The sequence below is a fragment of the Glycine max genome, chromosome 19, assembly GCF_000004515.6.
Source record: "Glycine max cultivar Williams 82 chromosome 19, Glycine_max_v4.0, whole genome shotgun sequence".
In the NCBI taxonomy this organism is placed as follows: Eukaryota; Viridiplantae; Streptophyta; class Magnoliopsida; order Fabales; family Fabaceae; genus Glycine; species Glycine max.
Window position 1 is genome coordinate 17543198 of NC_038255.2, and position 7113 is coordinate 17550310.

The following is a 7113-nucleotide window of genomic DNA, read 5'->3' on the forward strand; positions in this document are numbered from 1 at the left end:
CTTTCGTTGCCCCAGTGTAGGGCTTAGAGGTACCAAGTGTTGTCTTGTTTTCACGACCTCGTAGTGAGGAAGAATGAAAGAAGCAGTTGATTATTGCAAAAAGAATTTTCCAAGGACGAGAAATAGTTGAAGGATCTTTCAGTTGATGGATTAAGTCAAATGACTCCTATGTAGAAGCAAGATGTTTTGATGTCTTGATGATGCTAAAGGATCAAGTGCTTCTAAGTTTTATTCAAGACAAGAATCCAAGAAAGTCAAGATATATTATCAAGTTTGATCTCTTAGAATCTTTAGGAAGAAGTTTCCAAATTGAAACAAACAAAAGGTTTGACCAAAGAATTCTATCATTTCAAATTGAGATTTGCTCTCTGGTAATCGATTACCATTAGTTGAAAATGTTTTAATTCAAATTTTTAAAACCTGTAATCGATTCCATAAGTCTTGTAATTGATTACCAGAGGGGATTTTCAGAAAATAATTTCCAAGAGACATATCTATTCAAATGTTTTATGAACGGCCATTCAAATGTTTTAAAGAGAGTTTTTATTGCCCAAACAGTTTTATCCTCTCGAAAGATCAAGAGTATTTCTGAACTGAAATGTCTTATCCTCTCAAAAAGATTCCTTGGTCAACCACTTGCATATTCAATAATGAATTTTGATTGGTCTTCATTGTACAATCTATCCCTTTTAAGAGAGATTTCTTCTTCTTATTTCTGAAAAGGGATTAAGAGACCGTGGGTCTCTTGTAGTAGAGGATTCTTGAACACAAGGGAAGGGTTGTCCCTATGTGCATTGTTAATCCGAAAAGAGAGAGTGAAAGTTTAATTGGGGAATAATATTCGTATCTTAATTCAATCCCCTCTTCTTCTCAAGGTAACTGAGGCCATTTGTCCAACATCCTATTCTTGATAACTCACTTCTCTCTAAAAAGACAAAATGAGGTCACATGAACGTCTATATTTTTACTTGAAAACACAGTCAATCAAATGCCTTTTTATTTTTTATTTTGAAACTTATTTTTTATTTTGAAACTTATTTGTTTTGAACTTTGCTCGTTGTTTTACGGCACCCCCACCAACGTGCAAGATGAGTAATCTCTGATTGAACGGTCTTGGAAGTCAACACTCAGGAGCGCAGGTTGGTTGAGCAAACAGACCAATGGCTTACACTCACATTCCGGTGGAAGTTGAATAAGCAAAGATGTGTTCGTGAGAGGATGTCCATTTTATCTATATCATTTAACATTGTAACTGTGGTTTATGGCATAAACTTGAAAATCCTGATGAGTCATAACAATAGCTTCCAGAATTGCCCCATGTATGGTGTTGCTTGTTAATGTTAGGATTCAACAAGCGATTCTCCTCAAATTTCAGCCAGCCCGTATCAATTAGACCTTGCACCTTACGCTTCAGAGCCCTACAATGCTCAATGGAAAGCCCCAGGGCTTCTCTGTGACAAGCACACGTTGCGTTTGAGTCGTATTCTCGGAGAAATGGAGGTTGATGAACCTTGGCTAGGGTTATGGCTACCATTGAATTATCAAGTAGATATGGGATCAAGTTTAGCATATGACAACGGAATTTGGGGTGAACCCTACAGGCTTTTTGCTGCAAAATTCCTTTTTGTTGGTGTTTTTTTTTTTGGTTTGTGCTAAAGGTGGTCTTCGTCATTGGAAGTGCGGTAGACAGACTTTGTGGTTGATTTAGGGATGGCCTTTGTGGATAACTGGGTGGTGGGTAAGGAGGAGGTTTGTTATTGGCTGAGTAATGACATTGTTGGGTTGGTGGGAAACTTGGCCGTATAGGAATGGCAGTCACAGCATGGGTTTCTCCTCTTTCTCACCCTCTTCATTTGCCCCAGTTTTCTCAATCGTCCTAGTAGGATGATCAAATTTTCCTCTTTTCGGATCCACTTCGATCTTTTTGCTGGCGAAGACCAAATCTGTAAAACTTGAAGGTGTGTAACCCACCATTTTTTTCATAGTAGAACACCGGTCACATGTCTACTATCATTGTGATAATCTCTTTCTCTGTTTTTGGGGGTGCTACTTGAGTTGCCAAGTCTCTCCATCTTTGGGCGTATTCTTTGAAAGATTCGTGCCCCCTTTTTGCACACTTTTTGTAGTTGCATCCTATCCGGAGCCATATCAGAATTGTACTGACACTGCCTAATGAAGGCAACCATTAGGTCCTTCCAAGAATGGACTCAAGAAGGTTCCTAAGTTAGTATACCAGGCGGCAGTTGTCCTAGTAAGACTTTCTCAGGAAAAATGTATCAGCAGTTTCTCATCTTTTGCGTATGCCCCCATCTTCCGACAGTACATCTTTAGATGGTTCTTGGAGCGAGTAGTCCCCTTGTACTTGCCAAAGTCCGGCACCTTGAACTTGGGAATGACCATGTTTGGGTATTAGGAACAACTCTTCTAGGTTAGCAAAGGCATAATCTTCACCTCCTTCAATGGCCCTGAGCCTTTCCTCTAGATGATCCAACTTTCCCATTCCTGCCATAGTCATGAGGGTTTTTAACCGCTGTGGAATGCAAGAGGTGCAGTTGTGGGTGATACTGAGGGCCCTCCAAAGGGTTTTGTAGGGGTATACCACCAACTGCTTGCCCTTCAGTGGTATATCCGAGCCAAGGCTCGAAGTCGGCTAGATTGTGATGGGGAATTTCATGGGTCTCTTCCACGGAAGAGACATGTGCATGATCAGTTTGGGGTTGCTGGCTTTCAATGGGTATAGGAGTGGAGTTATTGACATTCTTATTGGGAGTGTACGCCACATTAGGTGGCGTATAGTTGAGAGGCAAGCCATATGACGGGAAGGCGTGCTCGTTTTGAATTTGCACATCATGGGGGCCGCCCGTACTTCCTAAATATTTTCCTACCATATTTGAGGTTGGATGATTCATTTGCTTGAGGCCGGATGGGGACGTCGGGTTCACCTTAGCAACAACGCTGGTAGCGGCAATTGCAACCGCATTGGCTTCCATTATCTTCTTCACGCTCATCATGGCCTCCATCATTGTGGCCATTTTCTCTTTAATGGCCTCCATGTCGGCCTTCGTCTTCTCTTGTATCTCTACTTCACCCATTATTCTAGCTCTAGCACGAGTTCGGTAAGGGCGTCGTAAAGCATGTCCCTTTCTTTTTTATAACAATGATTAAGTTCATTTTATTTTATTTTTCAAGGAAAGAATGCAACGAGCAATGCAACCAATGAAAAGCATGGATGCATGCGAATGATGTACAGTTGAAGTATTGCGAATTTTTACGCAAGATATGGGGTTGAATCAATTTAGATTTTCAACATGGTCCATGACATCTTTGTCAAGGTGAAACTGGAAGTAACAAGGACATCAATAATCCTAAATATGTTTGGCAGTAGACGAAGCAGTGATGTGACTCGATTCATCTTTTGCCCCAATTTTGCAAGACGGTTACTTCCATATTTCAACTTGACTTGATGAACCTTTTTGTAAAAGCATGAGCTTGGTTCAACCCTATAATCCAAGGAATGGCAATTCTGATCGCCAATACTTCAACAACATCTCATAGGGATGAATGACTCGGGCATACTTTAAGCTTATGCACGGAAAATGTAATTATGAAATTGAGATGCCCGAAGAAACACCATTTCCTAGTTAACCATGCATTAGGTACCATGTTCAATTATTTTGTTTTTAAGTGAAACGGGTTTATGATCCCAACATGGTTGGCTCATGGTGCCTAACACATGAAACTAAGAATGTAGTGTGAAGTTTCACGCTTCCCCCTTTTTTTGTTTTTGTTTTGTAGAGGAAAACGCAAGGATGAGCAAACATGAAAACAAATGGTATGCAATTTTGCAGATCAAAAAGTTTGTTGAACGCATATGCATGCTGATGCCATGACTCATGCAAAATGTGAGGCTGGAATATGATAACGGACAAATGCAGGATATGTCCATTATGATGTTATGAAGAGATGCTTATGTGGTGCATGATATGAATGCATTTTACGGACACGAGAGCCCGGAAAATTATCTCTTCTTACTTGCGCATTGGGGGCGCAGTGCCCCATGTGTACAATTAAGAAGGTGATATGGACCTTCCGGCTTCCCGTGACAAAGGACGAGACCAACATACAATGCATGCTAGAGATAAAATGCGGGAGTGACTTGATTCGCACTGATTTTTGGAGTAAAAACGTGGGATAAACTCATTTTATTCAAAAAGTTATAACTAGTCAAGATCTGAGCGACAATACAAACTTCCTAGCGGTTTCTAATCATATGGTCCATTAAGTCTATCATATGTTGACAATAGCTGAGAAGTCCGTGGATCTCCTCGGGGCGGAGTAGGTGTCTGCCACTGCTTTGGCCTTGGCTAGCAATCGGGGAAGTTCTTGACTCCTGTTCAAAGTAAGAGCAAATCGGTCCGTCCACATTGTTGCCTCTTGGTGCAATGAATCAATTACCCTTTCCCTTGCTTCCCTTTCTGCTGATATCTTGGCGTACTCATCCTCTAGCCTTTGCTCATGAGTCGCCGCTAGATTTAGCTTCTCTTTGCACTCATCGATGATGGCCCACATATTCCCTTCAGTCTCGCTTAACTGTTGGGACAAATTTCTTTTCGACCTAAGGCAAGCCTTTAGCTCGTCCTTCAAGATCATGCCTTTGACCCGTGATGATTCCTTTCACCTCTTCGGAGCTTGAGCTCACTATTGCTGCCCTATAAAGCCCCTCAAAACTTTGCTTGGTCGTGTTCTTCCTTTCGGGCCTTCTTGGTTTCTCGTTCCAAGGCTTCAGCGGTGGCCATATTGACGTCCCTTAGTTCATCATACTCTTTTCAGACTTTGATGGCTATGGACTTGAACTTCTCTTCGACTACCCGGGCTCTTTCAAGCTCTGCCTTTAGGGCTTGTACCTCATCACTTTCTTCCGAAGCTTTAACCTCATCGTCTCTCACAGTCTTTAGATTTGGGAGCCAATCCAATCCTTGTGTTCGGACTCTCAGCCACTTATGATAGCCGCCGATGATCCCATTACTGCTTCCCCTAAGCTCTCTGTCCTTTCTTCACGCCGCATCCCATGCCTTGCGAACTCCTTGGAGTACCTTTGCATTGGGTCACTGAAACCCCGTGTAATGAAAGGCGTGATGCTTTCGTCTAATGGCGCTCCTCTCATGGGGTAGCCAAGCTGTCTTATGGCGAGGACGGGATTATAATTAATACAACCCCTTGTTCCATCAAGGGAACATTTGGACATCCTTCGCATGAAGATAGAATCCTGATTCTTCCTTCCTTCTAGCGAGGGAACCAATTAACAGACGCCCCTCCATGCTAGCCAAGAGTTGGTCCCAATTCGCCTTTCTTTTTCGACGCACGAGCGGTGACCTTGTAGCGGATAGACGGGCCTACCTTCTTGGAGAAAAAGGTGTGAAACCAGCCACACATAGAGAGCCAGTGACAACAAACAATTCTTGCGCTGCTCTTTTCACATCCCCGGTCGAACGTGTCATACATGGCCAAAATGGCGACGACCGGGCTTTCCTTGCCATGATGAAAGGCGAGGAAAGCGTCAATCGCTGCTAGGTCCACTAACCCTTCCATATTGGAAAGAGGACACTCCAAAGATCAAAAGCGCCAAGATGTCAATAAAAGAAGCCCATTCGCCTTGATTTGCCAAGGCCTTTGCCCTTTCCTCCAAACACTTCCTTGGTACTCCGACTACCCCATTCTGTTTTGCTTTACACGGTCCAACTCTTGTGCTGAGATTTTCACTACCTTGGCAACTCTTGTCGTGGAGGGATAGAACCCAGAGAAAAGATATGGCTTCCTTCCTCCCAGTGGGCATCCCAGGATTTCTTCAAACTCTTTCACAGTCGGCACTAGCTGGAAGTCCTCAAATGTGAAGCACCTTAGGGCTGGTCATAATACTGGGAAAGGGATGCAATCGGTTCCATGGAGACTTCTACCCTAGCTAGGTCCCAAATCTTACCATAGGCTTTGCGGAAGGCTTGCCGTTGAAGTTGACCCATTAATTGCCCCAACTCTCGTAAACTAGTGACCTCTAAGCTCTTGATTTTGACTTGATAGAACCTCTTTTTAAGCGAAGGCTTTTGACTTGATCCCATGTTTTACTAAAGTGAAATAAAATCTAGTGCGAATCAAAACTCCGACATCTATCATGGGTGGAATGGATGAATGCATGAAGAAATGCATATGACACAGATGCAATTTACGAATACGGGAGCCCGAGAAACTGTCTCCTTCTTAGATACAACGTCTAGGGGTAGCAAAGTGCCCCAACGTATGTATTTAAAACGGTGACACGGACCCTTCGTTGGTTTGCTAAAGTGAGGGGATCAAAGACGAAACCCACGCATGATGCATATGCGAAGGCACAACACGGGGATGTACATAGTACGACAATATTCACAAACAAATATAAGCAAAAGGGTATATGATACTTATGCATGGCAGTGTGAAAAATGGCACGCAGCGTGTTTGCTCCGTGCCCCTATTTAAGGGACCTATAAGGGAGAGAGCTAACTAGGCTTTTAGTAATAATCCCCAAGGTAGTCATATCTCTCTTGATGGTTTCTAGAGGTATCATCCCCTTCGAAGAACATATTGCAGCAGTAGGGACTACTAGCAACAATAAGTTTTCAAAGAGAAAAGCTCTAGATGAGGGTTCACTGTAATCAAGCAAGTCGGAGACCTAGCATGATCACAGATTCACCTCCACTCCTTACGTTCCCATGAACCCGGGTGTCGCAACCTACCCTTCGGCGGGAGGGCGACGCGTGACTCGCGGGATGCGTGTTCCACGAAAGGAATACGCGCGGAGTCGCCACCAACGTTTATTTGAGGAAAACGTCGGAAAAACCGGAAAAGACGCGATCTACGAACTTTTAAGTGAAAGGTTCGGGAGTTGTATTTACGCACGGGGAAGGTATTAGCACCCCACACGCCGTCCCAAGGGACGGCAGCCTTTAATCGAATGTGCAAACATGACTTTGATTTTTACGTTCCCTTTTATGTCTTATATCCTTTATACCCTTTTTATATTTTTCTCTTTTTGTGGTCGACAAGGGTGTTTCCCTTTGCTCCTACGTATTCCTCAATTTGGAT